This window comes from Gambusia affinis, linkage group LG10 (assembly GCF_019740435.1).
Source record: "Gambusia affinis linkage group LG10, SWU_Gaff_1.0, whole genome shotgun sequence".
In the NCBI taxonomy this organism is placed as follows: Eukaryota; Metazoa; Chordata; class Actinopteri; order Cyprinodontiformes; family Poeciliidae; genus Gambusia; species Gambusia affinis.
The window spans coordinates 7,867,348-7,882,850 of NC_057877.1; the positions used below are offsets into that span (position 1 = coordinate 7,867,348).

The 15,503-nt window shown below is 40.7% G+C and overlaps 1 protein-coding gene across 5 annotated transcripts in view; it reads right to left on the reverse strand.

Moving 5' to 3' along the window:
* dab1a (DAB adaptor protein 1a) overlaps positions 1-15,503 on the reverse strand; it is a 270,399-nt gene that overhangs the window by 84,105 nt on the left and 170,791 nt on the right. For 3 of the 5 annotated variants that reach the window (XM_044128731.1, XM_044128729.1, XM_044128730.1), the window contains exon 1: positions 12,407-12,700. The exons of 1 other annotated variant lie outside the window; for it this stretch is intronic. The gene's annotated coding sequence lies outside the window, so the exon portion shown is untranslated. Of the gene's footprint in view, positions 1-12,406; positions 12,703-15,503 lie in introns of those variants that run through there. One more of the 5 variants, XM_044128727.1, reaches the window with a different exon arrangement.

Genomic DNA, 15,503 nt, shown 5'->3' on the forward strand with positions numbered 1-15,503 from the left:
ATTAGCATTTGATGGGATGCAAAATGGCACTACATTTGGAAGAGTAGGAAACTTACTGCAACATTAAATACAAGGATTTACTTTAATTGAGAAAAACGTGTGACTGTGAGGAAAGGAAAGAGAAAGTCCTTTGGGAGACTGCCGGGGTTATAGGTTTGGAGGAATGGCATTATTGCCCGTGTTACTCTCAAACATAAAGCTAGAGGTACCCAAGCATGTAATCAATTTAACACCTAAAGTCACAGTATGAGACTGCATGTTGTGCAGAAAACCCATGGAGGAAAAACAGGATCACCTTCTATCTTATTTAATAAACCATGTAGGCAGCAGCAGGGCAGTCGTATGGTAGCGTGTTGCTGCGGGGACTTTATTACAGCGTTTGTGTTCCTGAGGGTTGACGCTTGATGAAAATCACCAGCGCTGGTAATAAATTGCAGAGGTCGATCAACTCTCACGAGGAGGTTTGGAAGCAGGGTTGCTCACCTGACAGATAACATGAGCTTCAAATTCTCTTTTTAGTCCAAATTCCCATTCATCCCTCAGACCTCTGTTCATCAGAGAGGTGATTCCTAAATTGTTCTCCCATGTGAGCTGTGGTTCAAGGCAGCGTGAATGAGCTGCAGTAAGAAGTCACTCGAGGCTGCAATTCACAGCAAATGCCAAAGTACGAGTCCGTTTTCTCTGGGCGACCCGAGACTCTCTAGAGACAGCGGCCAGAGAAAGGTGAGACAAAAGTCTCATCAGCGGCTTTAAGAACCAATTCAGCGCTTCCACAAACAGTTCACAAAGGAGGCTGCAGGGGAAGGCTGGGCTGGGTGAGCAGAGCAGATCACATGAGCTAATAAGAGCTGGACTGAGTGAGGCTCACCAGGCAATCACAACCATTTCTCACCTCACCTCTCTCCATCTCCCACTTCCTGCTGCTCCTTCATTTCTCTCTCTATAAGCCACATTGAGATAGAATTTTTTTTTTTTTTCATTTTCACGCGACATCTTGCTCTTTTATCGGTGCTTTTACGTTCTACCCACAGGTCACTTGCATTCATAAGAGATGTTTTATGAAATGAAACAACAGTTTAAAGAAGCTTGAAAAAGGCTTGAGGGATGAAATGACTATTCAGTACAGGAATAATACGGAGTGTGTGACCCTTTGTGGAGTGTTTTGATCTCTCGCTGTGCTGTATGTTTTTTTTATATATATATAAAACTAGAAACTGTATTTTTTAATTAGAAATATAAATCTTTTATATTCTATACTTATTGATTGCCTGATATTTTGTTGCAATCAGACAAAGAAAAAAAAAGGGGATTAGGCGTGTTTCCATTTTCTGGTTTGAAGCGAACCAACCAGGCTTCTCAAAGCGTAATTTTGTCAGACGTTGGTGATGAGCATGGCTGTAATAATCAGGAAGTAGAGTTTCCATACTAGAATGGCGCACACATCTCAGAGAATATAGGAGATGTTTTCAGGAATTGTGTTGCTACTTATCAGGCAAGTTGTAATTGTTCTGTGACCTCAACTAGTATTAGCATTGTTACATGCTGTCTGGAGCCATAGAGAGAGGACAGGAAAGAAATACATGACCAGTCGATATGTCAGAACTTATTTTACCAAATGAGTTTCCACCTTTCCTTTAGCACGTCAACTCTTTTTCAGATCATTTTCTTCAATGTTCAATAGGTGGCACACTACCAGAATCTCTGGTGAATCTCATCCTCATAATCTTCAATTTATTTAAAAAAGGAAAAGTTTTGGATAACAAGATGCTACTGCATGAAGAAAGTACGCCAGAAGAAGCACAAAGACGTAAGCAGTTCTTTTAAAGAAGTAGTCGTCAGCCACAAAACCCTGATGGCTGCATCTCTTCTCATTATTGGGTGTTTTGGTTCTAGTAGTTTTTGCACAGGACATTACTGGTTCACCAAGACTTCAGTCAGAGACAGCTTTACTCTGTCCAAATTCTTACTTAGAACCACTAAAACAAACATACCAAGCTACACAAGAGAATCTACTCTATTTTATTTGCTGCAACTGCCAAATTAATTTCAACTTTTTTAAACTTGCTGGCTTACAAAACCAGTTAGACCCAAGGCCGAAAGGCCTTTGCACCGAACATCCTCTCTCATTCCCATTTGCAGTCAGAATAACTTAATGTAGTTTTAAGCTGCTTTTGCTTTACATGAATAAATAGCTGAGGCAAATTTTCATTTCCTGTAAATGCCTCTCAACTAAATACATACTTAAACTTTAAATCTCTAAAGCCAAATCTAGCACACAAAGCCACATTAAGTGGCTCTGGGATGATCTGCGCTGGAAATTCGGAGCAGTTCAGAGAGGACCCCTGCATTTGATCTCTATTTCTAATGTGTATTTATGCATATGCTGGTCAAATCCTCTTACACGCCTGCCTGTAAACAACATTAACAAGTGGAAGGAAGGCTCTGGGGAGGTGCTGTAGAAGAACATCATTGTATATTACAGCATTAACAAGCTTTCGTTATAAAATCCTTTTTATTGTCCTAAGCAGAGCTTTAGACAAGGTGTGTGAAAGCTTCAGGGCATTATTTGACATCGGAGACATCTCTCCAGGCCAAAACCCTGGCAATAAATTAACTTTTAACATTTAATCAGAGACTGTAAAGCTGGTAGAAAATGATCTTCTGCTGCAAAAGAAGAAATGGAGTCTTTGATAATGTGGTGGTAAGAATCTGCTTCTGGGCTCTTACTTTATTTAAATTTGCTTGAGGCCAGAGATTAAAGCAGAACTGTATCCTATATCATGTTTTCTTTTTGTTTTGGTATGTCATAGTGAAAGTTTGCACCTTCAACTGCATCGTCCTTATCCTCTCCACCGGGCCGTGTGCCCCTGGCTGTGCTCTCCACGTCTCTCTGTGACACATGCATTTCCTATGGCTGCAACGCTAACTGCATGCAGTGTGTTTGCGTGTGTGTGCGCACGAGTATCTGTGTGTACTAGCTCCTGTTGTAGCTGCTCTGCTGTCTATGACTGTTGTCCCAAAGCCGTCATATTCCTGAGCGCCCGCGGTGTGACGGTCACACGTCTGTCATGAGGCGCTGCAGGCAGTGGTTGGGGACATCTAGAGCACTTTGGATCAAACTGCAGCAGCAGTCAAAGCCCGAACTATATCTTTACCCAACCTGAGCTTCAAGACAACCCGAGCAGACAGTTCAAATGGGACTGGATCAAGATGATGACTGTTTATCTGATGCAAGGGAATGCTCAACAAGTAAAAAATAAGACAGCACTTTAAATTTACATTGAAACTGTTTAAAGATTTTTTATGAGAAGCACATAATATGCACGTACAATGATCAAAGCAGAGTCTGGGGGGTGACAAGAGACATTTCTCACCAAAATATTACAATCTTCTTAATTATGAGCCTCTGCTTTCAGACTGCAATAAGAGCCCAATCTGTTCATTGCACGCTCAGTGAAGTTGGAGCCCCTTTCCAATTTAAATGTGTTGTAATCACTCAACACGCTGAGAAATAAACTGTAGGGAAATTAAATATAGCAATCGATTTAAGACGTTTCTACTTCCTGAATTATTTTGAGGATTGAGCCTATCATCTGAAATTTCGAGCAGCTCAGATTCTGGTTGTTAAATAAAATGTAAATGAAGCATTTATCACAAAGTGTTTCAGGTTGAACTTGTTTTAAAGGCCATTAGTTAAATTAAAACTCAAACCACGGTAAAATTCAATTTAAAAAACACTTTTTTAACCCGAAAGTAAAAATTAGGAGAAGGTCACCCAGACAAATTTGGTCAAAATGAAAAAATTTGTCATGGCTTCACAACTAAAGACGGACCAATTATCAGTCTGATAAAGTTTTAAAGCTAGAGTCTGCAAGCTAAAAGCAGCATGTGTGTAAAGTAGCAAACGACAGGCTGGATAATGGAGCAGGTGGCAGCCAGCTACTGTCAGGTTGCTATTTTAGAGAGAGACATGGCAAGAAGGTGGAAGATTTTTCACACCACCTGAAAACTAGTGCTACGTTTAGCGTCTATGTACGAAACTTAAAAATCACAAAAAAGTTTCAAACATATATATTACAAGATTTCCCCTAGAAAACTTACTAAGTCCAGTGGTTGGGCTCTCGGCAGTCATTCATCCAGCGGCCCGCCGTGTTTTTGAGTTAAACAATATTTAAAACTGACAGGAAATTTGAAAATATCACTTGAATTTGAATATCAGAATGTATTATTGGACGATTAATATCTGAACACTAACTATAAAGTCTTAAAAAATGTAAACATTCCATAAAAACCTAAATAAATAAGCAATGCTAAGCCTGGTGGGGGCACAAGTAAAGCCTGGTGGCCCGCCAGGCTTATAATGCACTGGAGGAAACCCTGAATTACATAATAGCTTCCTTTCTGCTCTACATTAAAGCAATGAGATAATGTTATACATTCCTGAAATTTTCGTGTACACTCTGAAACCAGCCAATTCACATCATAAAGATAAAAAATGACAAGCTTCCCAGTGACAGCTTTCCATACATAGCAGGTCTTTATTTAGTCCCACCTATTTTTAAATTAATTCCAGCAGCTTGTTGATTATCTTAAGCCCACCTGAAACCACACACACACACGCACACCCCCTCTCTCTCTTTGCCTCCGGTTGCTGCTGCAGCCAAAGCTATTCAGTTCTGCACAGCAGGTCCAGGAAATGGCTTACAGAGACGCTGACTGAAAATATGAAGGCCTGCATTCAAATCTGCTCCTCTCACCTCTCTGGATGCGTGGTGATGTGTGTGTGTGGCCTTGTGTGGGCGTGAATCAACCAGGGCATAATGTGAAAAGAAAGCCAGCGTCCATTTCCCCCCCCCCCACCCCGACTCACAGGTGTTCATGTATGTGTGCGAGCGTGTTCTGAAACGTGACGAGTCAGCATGGAGGACAAACGACTCGGGCTGAGCAGCGAAATGGCCACTCAGAGCTCTGCCACCCTGAGAGGCTTCAATTATTACTCACCTCAGCTGAACTGCATCTTCTTTGCATGAAAATAAAATAAAATAAAAAAGATTCCAACTTTTGTCATTTTTATGTTTCCACCTTAATTGAACTTCACCTTGCTTTATGGGCTGAGCGGATTTCATGACCCGTAAAACCGCGTAACCTTCTTTCTGTGATCTCGAAAGTGGCTTCTGCGACACCGTGGCTCTCTGAGCACAAACGTTTGAGAATGCGTAGGAGCATCTCTGCGGAGACGCACTGCATGTGTCTCATGGGTGAAGTGTGTCTTTGAGGGTCTGACCTTTCCAGACCGCTTTTGAACATCCAGCCGCTCCTGGGAGCCAGATAAGAAAAACTCCCAAAAAATAATAAATAAATAAATAAATAAAACAAAAGTCATGGGTCAGGTGTTCAAAAGACAGCAGCGTATGTCACGGTTCAACTCAAGCATTCGTGTCCTCAGTCCTGGACAAACACGCAACTCCTTCAAGGCCACCAAACCCAGTTCGATGGACTTGCAAGAGAACTTTCATCAGTTTTAAACATTCATTTTACAGCAATTTCATGACAAACCAACACAAGCTCACATGTATGACTCCACGTTTTTTTTTTTTTTTTTTTTGCACAACTAAAAACATGAAATGTGTGCCACTACAATTTTTTTTTTCATATCCCTATCAATATTCCGACCAAATCTGACCCCACAGCATGATGCTGCCACCCCTGTGCGTGGGTATGCTTAGGGAGATGAGCCCCTTTGATTCCTTTTCTAAACTCTCAGGCTCGACTTTGGTGCATTCGGTTGCTCATACTGAAAGTAACAAAGAGAGACGGAGGGAAGGAAGGAAAGCATCGCAGAATGTTAAGAAGACATTAGAAAGCAACAAAGAAGCACAGGCTGGGAAAATTCCTGAGGGAGAATAAGTTTGGGAAAAATAAAAGACGACGAAATCCTCTGAGGAAAACATCTATCCGTTCCCGTCTTCATCCGTTTCTTTCTCTTATTCTGCTGGCGTCTCACAGTGAGGGTGAAAATCAGGCGAGCTGCTCCACAGGGAGGAGCGGCTTACAACCACCAGAAGAAGAAGAAAAAAAATATTTAAAAAAGACTCGGCCCAATCCCATTCTGCCTCCGACTTATATACATATCCAATATCTATTGTGTTTGACAAAAGAATACCGTGTGAAAGGAGACAGCTCTGCTTCTTTGATCATCACCACGGAAAAGACAAAGAAAACATATTAAAATGTCATTTGTAAAGCTTTGTTTGTCATTCTCTCTCCGGCATCGAAAATGTCACAAGGAGCATGTAATACTGCTGAGATGTGCTGAAGAATGACACAGGACGCTGAGCAGTGTGCGTGTATGCGTGCGTGTGTGTGTGGCTTGAAGGAGGAGGGTGGTCTGACTTCTTGACTTCTGGGGAAATTATAATGTGAAGCGTTGAATTAATTGAAGTGTTAATGTGCTGCGCTTGGTTCTGCACGTGCATGCATCTCTACCTCCTGAAAATGCCTCGACTCGAGTGCTTTTGTTTACGGTGAAAGCTCATTAATGGTGTGAAGACCTCGGTGATTTCGCCCCAAAGTGGCACTCACTGGAAGACGCACGGGTTGCTGGGTAGATGGATGGAGGGATTATGTGAGATTATGAGTGATTATGGCGATGTGGCATAGTGTAAACCTGGAGATGTAGCAGCGAACATGGTGGTGGGTAGAGGGAAGAGGGTGGAGAATCAAAACTTGCAGCTGCATAACCAACAAGCGGAGAGAGTTGGAGGGTTGGTGGGTGATTAAAGTAAGTTCAGCACAGTCAAGATGACAAATAAATGGGAATAAATCTATAATAAAACACAGAAATCATGAAGATAATGTACAGGAAAGCAAGAGGCTCTAAAAAGTGAGAATATGAATCCAATTTTGGAACAAAATAATTTATTTTGCCAGGTGATCTAATATGTAAGATCTGTATCCTTTTGCATGCTGGCTCTACATGCACCGTTATAATTTTAGTAAGCATATTAATATTTCCGCATTGAAGAGCCAAACATCTGCTAAACTGTTCGCTGTTTAGGTCTTTTTGAGTGGAATTTTAAGAAATGGTAAAAGGTTTTACCAATGGAAATGTGAGAAGTGTGTCAGTAATGGGAATTCAGTTCTCTTAAACTAACGCTCTGGAGAACCAGCTGCATTTATGGCCACATCAGGTCAGGTGGAGTTAAACAAAAATGCATGCCACCCTTTTGGATGGTAGAAACTCTGAAAACTATGCATAGTTTTGATTCTTGGTTTGTCACTTAAATTGCAAAGAAATAAACAGATTTTTTGTTGTTTTTACAAGTTTTTGTTTTATACAAACATTCAAAGTTTTTGTACATAGATTTTATTTATTTTTTAGGTTTGTAAAAGTTCAATCAAACATGCCTTTGCACAACACTAATGTCAACAGATCCCAATCCGAGCCTGAACAGATTAGGTTTTCTAAAAAAGATGCAAACTCTAAAGAGATATTAGCTCCTTTGTGAATGTTCAACAGACATTCCCGGTAATCATGACTGCTAGCTTCAAAGGGCAAATACATCACAGCTGAGGTTTAAAAAAAAATGCATCCATATTTAGTCGAGTGATTATTTATTTCAAGAGACGCTTAATTTCCTTCACAGTAAATAATAAGGTATTTGATATATACCGACGTAGTCCCAACAGTCTGTGAAGATATTCCTGATGCCAATTATATCTAAGAAAATGTCAGCCATAAGCACAGACACACAAACTTGCGGAGGAAGTGGATCAATGGAAAGGGCAGCCAGCCAAGAGCCACTCAATTCTTCGTATTCCCTCTGTTTTAACAGGAATTTCTGAAAAGTGCCGATACTTTTCTTGTTACAGCAAGTTTAGAATACAGCAGACAGCAAAGCAAAAGTGCACCGTGTTGTTCCAATGTCTGCTAGTGTCTCATAAGGGTAAAAACCCAACATTTCAGCAGTGCTGCACATTGAAGGAGAACATGAATCTGCTTGTATAAATTTGTCCTCCATACAGAGGTGAATTCAGCGCTCCAGATCACAACATTTGTAATCGTTAGCTTAACTTCCACATTTTAATTTGACTGCAGCTGCCTGCTCATTGTTTTCACCACAGTGTTTTTGAAGAACGCCGCTGAGACACAGCCGCCGTCTCATTGAGCAGGTGACTTGAATAGGCTGTCAATTTATTTTAGTGTTGAATTGTATCCATAGCAACAAGTGTCACTAGGGTGCCAGAACCAAAAAAAAAAAAAGAAAAAAGGCATCCGGGCTACAATTATCAGACTGCAGTCAAACTTGTGCTTTGTTGAGAAGAATTGCACCACTCTGCTCTTTATCATCTTCCGTTTGTGCTACAACAAAATAAAATCAGTGGGTGTTGTCTAGTTAAAAATTCATTCAACGTGTATTGTCCTGCATATTTCCTTGGTCTGTGTTCCACAAACTAAAGAATCAGAGCCAATTAAACTGAACTAGAAAGAAAGCAGCCACGCACGCCCACAGGATGGTCAGGATTTAAGTGAATGAAGCTCATTAAAAGGCCTGAACACTCAAAGACGGTCAGAGAAGTTTCTGTGCAGTCTGTGATAGCAGAGGTGCACAGTATAAAATAAAATTTCAAGATAAATATGTTTCAGCAATTAAATTGACCAACATTATATACAGTATAGTCAAGCACAGTGATGCTGATATATTTATGGGGCTTGTATTACGAATAAATGGGTCAACTTACTCGTGGCTTAGGCTTTAATTAGCTTTGCAACAGTGCTAGCTTGCGTATTTGACAGAAATGGTTAAACTTCGCTAAGGTTGCTAGCTACAAGGAAAACATCTGATATCCAATAATGTTATATTTACAAAGAGAAAATTTGATACTGGAATAATATAGCAGATATTTATTCCGGTTCAACTAGGTCTTGATATAGATTTGGCAGATTGACACTGTGAAATTGTCACACATTCTGTGGACTTAACTCTAGTTATGACTTCCTGAGAAAAGATTTACATGCCAGGTTGATAAAGATGAGTTTAATAATTAGCTGAAATGTAACTTATTTAGTAAACTAACCTTTGGTCGTCAAACTTACATAATTTCTACTCTGAAATAATAAATAAAATGTGTACAATTTGCTACATAAACTTCGATGGCCAAATTGTAACCGTTTCTGAAAACTTCTACTGGTCTGAAAATTAAAATGGGCCGGCTGTGGATGGAGCAAAACCAAGAGGAGAACTGAAGGAGGAAGAGAAAGAGGGCCTGCACCAGTGTTTTCTTTTAGAGTTTCCTCACAATACTCTGTGGGTTTCTATGACAACTTGGTGTCGCCAGCTGGGCCCATACAGGCAGAAGTAAGAGGTTTGTTTGGAAGAACTGGAATAAGTAATCTGCTCTTCTTCTTCATCACAAAGTAGCACCACTGCAACAGAAAAATACTTAAAAATCTTTCCAGGTTTTAATCCGTTAGTGTAGAATGCAACAATAATATACGCAGCAGACTTAGTATAACGCTTCTGAGCAACAGGTTGACTTTTTTCACTTTTCCTACTAAAAAAAAAAACCCATCCCTGAAAGTGTACTTCACAGTAAAACCTTAATGAGGTATTCACAACTACTTTGATTAGCCATATGTTGGGATTATATTAGTGTGGACATTGTGAGGAACACTAAAGGGGGCGCTGTGAAATCCTGTTTGCTCTGAATCAGTTTCACTGCCATGGAGAAGCTGACAAAATGTTTCTCATGAACTCAGTTGAGATTAGCTACCACTGGCACTGGACTGGGGTTGTCATACATGAACAGTAGAGTGTAACACACATGGATGTAATGTGGACTCTGGTCTGGTGGCTTAAACAAAGGCTTCTATATAAAATGCTCCGAATGTCTTAATTTTACTTCACCATTGCTGTATCCATTTCTAAACTCTGATGTCTATTGGAAAAAATAAGGAGAATAAATGCCTTTTTTTTTATTGAAAATGTGCTGAAACAATAGGGCAACAAACCCTGATATGTAGCTGGCAGTAAAAAATGTCATCGCACTCACGGCAGTAAATGAAATCATTTTTATTGCAAAAATGAAAACAATACCAATTATTAGTCCACTCTAATTAGGATTTGATTTATGAGGGAATGGTCATTGAAGGCTATCTCATAAAAGAACAATTCCTGCAAGTAAATGATTCAGCCATGGCTACACTATGATCAATAGTGTGTAATCAGAGATGGGGATTTGAGTCTTGGACGCACGTCACAATGAAGTCACAAAACCAATTTGAGCTTGAAAGACTTTAGTGTCATAAAGAAAGTTGCTTTTTACGTTATCTAGTTAATGTACAACAGCTGAGTAAACGATTCATGTCCCCTATTTACCACAGTGTACACAGATAACTTGTTGTCACGGAGACGGTACACAAAGTGAGAGTCGCACTGCAGAAACACAAAACCTTACCAAGTAGTTTTGGTCTAGTTTCTAGTGCAAATACCTTATTACACCTCAAATATGACAAATTACTTAAAACTAACTTTTCAGTAAGATAGAGGTTTGTTTTAATTAAATAATTCCTTAATATTGATGAAAAGGTACTAGTTCTATTGACAGACTAATTAACTCATAATGTGGGAAAAATGTCTTTTTATATGTTAAAAAAATCTGCCAGTGGAACTAGCACAAATTAATATTGATGAATGTTATTCATCAATTTTAAGAAATTATTTACTTAAAATATGCCTCTCTGTCTTGCTAAAAAGTTACATATCAGTTAGTTTTGTCTTATTTCAAGTTTGCGAAAATATCTGTACTAGAAACTAGACAAAAAATATTTGGTAAGATTTTGTGTTTCTTCAGTGTGGTTATCTGTAATGTTAAGATAAAGTACATTTGATTCATAAATCAGGGATATTCCCAGACTACGTACCATTTTATTTTACAGCCTGTTTATGTTTGATGCTTCACAATAATAACCACAGGACGACTCTCAAACTGAGCTCTGTATTATCACTTCATGTTATTTCGGAACCAAGACATCTTTATTCACATGCATTACAAACACTTCCGGTCTTTCAAAGTAAAAGCTCTTTCTTTTTTTGTTAGACACTTCACAGAATTTGATCCTAAATAACCTCTGTGAACACAAAAGTAAACATTAAGGCATATTAACAGCATTAATTGAATGTTTTCGCAAGACAAAAATTATAATGTGTTTTAATACGTTCATTTATTGAGTTGATTTGGATGAATCTAAAATTGATCATCGTGGCAGCAGCAGTAGCAACAATTTCAACTTTCTGAAAAATAAAACTATTTCAATACAAAAAAAAAAGAAAGCGCTTCTCTAAGAGGAATTCAAAATAAAGACTTTAAACGGGGATTCTGTGTTCAGCGGAGTGCAGACAGCAGGTACATGCTGCATCTGCAGCTGATGCGGGTCGTGTGCCTTGCAGGCAGAAGCAGAGAGGAGAGTGAGGGTCTGCAGAGCGCCACAGCCTCATGATTAATGCGGCTTTTAGCTGCAGCGGAGCCTGCATGGGCCCCCCTTAAAGCAAACTGGTCGGGGCTGCGCTCATTCATCCCCGACCCTCCTTTGCTCCATCAAACAAGACCCGGTGGCTGAGAAGCAGCTGCGGCCCACAGCCCATTGAGTACATTTCTGCACTAAAACTTCATCAACGTAACCTCCGCGTTTCGGTCAATTTCACCTTGCTCCCGTTGTGCGCCGGGCAGGAACCGAACCAATGGGCGCGTGAACGAAGTTTTTACCACTGCAAGTTGTAGGCGCAGTATGGCCACACCATGCGATAACCAGGATTAAGGGTGAACTCGTGTATAAAATATAATAAAGAAAGGCCACGAGGTTTAATAGGTTAGTGTGTAAAGTCGCACTTCGTGGCCCTGGCCACGAAGATTTTTTTTTTCCCCTTCTGGAGGCAGAGGCAGCATCCAACAGTGAAGCACATTGAAGAGCCTGGTAATAAGTAAAGCTGGGTCTCTCAGAGGAGAGGGGGGGGCGCAAAGTTAAGATTATTTCGCCTGATTATAAATTATTACGCAAGAAGTGCGGCTGAATCTGCAGGAGAAGGGGAGGGGTGTCCCGTAACCACACACGCCAAAATGCAGCTTTTCTCCCGCCGAAAGACACACAAACGACTCTGACCACTGTGCCAGTGGGAGGAAAGGGGGGGCGAGAGGTCACTCCTCTTTAACCGCCAAACACACACACACACACGCACGCACACATGAGCGCAGTAGAATCCCGATGCACCAGCAGTAGTAGTGGATAATTCATTGCAGATAGAGAGGAGCCCCGCACACTGAATCCACAGGCGTCTAAAGTGCGCACACTTTCGGCACAGCAGTCTTTCGGCGGCTCCGCATCACTCCCGGCCGTTTGCGCACTTACCTTTGCACTACAGCGGAACTGAGCACAGTTAGTTCCCATTTCGAGAAAAAGGCTGCAAGAATCCAGTCATCCCCGCGTTATCTCCTGCTGCGTTCCTCAGACATCCACAGCGTGTTTCAGCAGGGCCAGTAATCCCGTCTTCCATCCCGGGGAGAGCGCTCCCAAGCTCCCTTACATCTTTTTCCACATTTTCTTACAAAACTATGTCAGGCTTCTTTCAGCGCTTCTTTTCCCCCCCCCTCTCTCTTGCTCTAACTCCCCGGTCCTATGGCCCCTCTTCTCTCCTCTCCCTCTCTGAGGTTGCCTGGTTACCTCTCTCTGTAGGCTGGATCAGATCGCCGGCCGGCAGCCAATCACAAAGCTGGGTTCATCTTAACCCCTCCGCTGCTGAACTGTCCTGATTTCCATCTTTCAAGGGTGGAAGAGGGAAGTGAGGAGGAGGAGGGAACCTAGGGCTTAGAAAACATACGAGACATATAATGAGGAAGAATTGAGAGGGAGGTGCAGATGAAGAGATGAGAACTATCAGATCTTTGAGTCTGGACTGTACTTTATTGGATGAGTGTCCAGACTTCACCGTCATCACACGCCCACTCCTTCACTACACATTCATAGTACTACACGCTGACAGAGACACCAAATAACCAGTCGTGATGCAGCCTTCAGCCACTCATTCAGCTAACACTATTGATTGGATCACCACCCACAGTGCAATCATGCAGTCTCCATCAGAGGTGAGTCATGCATTTGAGAAAAATCACTTCTGACCTTTGTACCAGCACATTTTCCAGATCCTAAACTATGAAAAAGTCAGAGCAACAAAGGGGAAACACAAAGACTATTGCTTTCACAATGTAACATATTCATAGTTTGGGGGAGGGGGGTGAGAAGAGATCCCACATCATCAATTCCCTTGAACTTCATACAGCTGCAAATGTCAATGGATGTTTCTGGAACTTTTAACACAAAGTGGCAAATAATCGTAAAGTGAGAGTGACACATTTTGTTCCTACAAATAAAAATAAACATTTGCTGTACATCTTCAGTAGAACAATCTTTCACTGCAACTACAGAATTTTTAAAAATCTGTTTATTTTAAATATAACTGCTTTGCATATCTGGAAACTGAAATGTTTGCCCATTCTTCTGCTAGGTGAACTGCAATGTGCAACTTTATTACTGGTTCTCAACTTGATTCAGGTCTGGACTGACTAGGTCACTGAACACATGAATATGCTTGGATCTAAAATCAATCTTCTGTTCTTTTGACTGAATGTTTCAGGTAATTTTCTGATTGAAAAATTCACTTCCACCTAAGTCTCAAGTCTTTTCCAGCTTCTAAGTTTCTTACAGGACCATCCCGTTTTCAGCTACATCCATGTTTCCACCAACTTTTCTTCCAGCTTTCCTCCTTCCCTGTTTAAGAAGAACCTAACCTGCATGATCCTGCTTACACCGTCTATCACCATGGTGATGGGGTGTCCGCAGAGATGCGTTGTGTTTCTCTTTTGCCACACTGTTCTTGTTTCAGTCTGGTCTCATTTGACCAGAGCACATTCTTCTAGAATGTTTGCCCTTTCCCTTTTATAGCTTGTGACAAACTGCACAGAACGTCTTTTGGATTTTTTAAAAAAGGTTTGGATTCTTGAAACTCTTTCATGAAGGCCAGATTTGTGGAGATGAATTCCAAGACTAATTGCCGTCTTGTCCACTGATCAACGCACATAAGCTGTGGATCTTTGCAGCTCAACATGGGCCTCCTGGCGTCTTCTCCTAATACTGCTCTGCTTTCCCTGACAGCCTGGGTGGATTGTCATGTCTTGGTATTTGCAGTTGTACAATGCACCTAAAACTGTGGTTGTATGGTGACAGATTGTGAAAATGTTAGTAGGGCTCTGTGTTGCCACTAAAATATATATCAATTTCTGCTTGGTGTGACTACATGGTACTGAGATATGGTACCTCTAGATCAGTCTTTCTACTCCAAGGTACTGCATGTAAACATCCACTTATTTGCCGTGATATGAGCTCAAAGTGCGATGCCACAGTTAGCTTACCAAAATATTGTGTTTAAAAGTAATAATGGATAAGCGGCTTAAAACGCTGTCACTAAGGAATAAACTAAAAACCTGAAGATACCAGTGGAACGTTTCTCAGGGTGAGAAACGTTCCACCTAAAGTTGCAGGAGCTTTTGTCTTTGAACACTATTGCGATACATAGTATGCAGATCTAGATCTAGATCTGTCACAAGACGGTGACAGAGCTGCGCCCCACGCTAACTAACTGCCCCTTAAGACCAGAAATAAAATCATTTATGCTGGGCTATCTGCAGGCTGAAAGGAAATGTTTGTTTTTGCCAACGCAACTCAAGTATATTTTTCTTTTTTTATGCTTCTACATTCTAAATAGCTCTCATAAATAGTACACACAACACCTGTAGTAAATAACGTTTTTGATTTCCATGTGTTTTCCATCATTGGAAAGCTTAGAATCCATGCTGTATGTAAATAACACAAAACACCCCGAGTAGACTCATTTGTGGTTTTATTGTGGCCAGTCACAATCACAAACCCACCCTTCACATTAGGAGGAACAAAGACATTTAGTTCAACAGCTAATATTTTAATATATGTAGTACATAGTAAGATCTGATATTGCATGGCAATTTCAAGTTTGGTGGCCCGTGAGAGTGTTGGTTTGGGGTAAGTGGTCCTTGGACTGCTCTAGATGGATTTTGCAGGTAGATGTAAGAATTGCTACTGGAACAATGCAACCAGCCTCACTGAAAATATTTTCAGTGCTCTTGTAACTGTTAGTAAATAGTAAGGAGCCAGGATATATATATATTTTTTTACATTACCTGGGGCATTTATACATATTCACCCTTTGGCTGTGTTGCAGGCACAAAACAGCCAAAGGGTTTTGTTGCTGCATTTAAGGCATAGTGCAAATCAGGATAATTGTGGTGGCTTTTAGGAAATCCAAAAAAACCCAGAGCTTTCTCTTACTCTGAGCCAGAGACCGTAATGTACATAGTCACACCGTTCTTCCAGTCTGACAAGGTTAGATAACAGTCTTCTTTGGGTTATGGCTCCT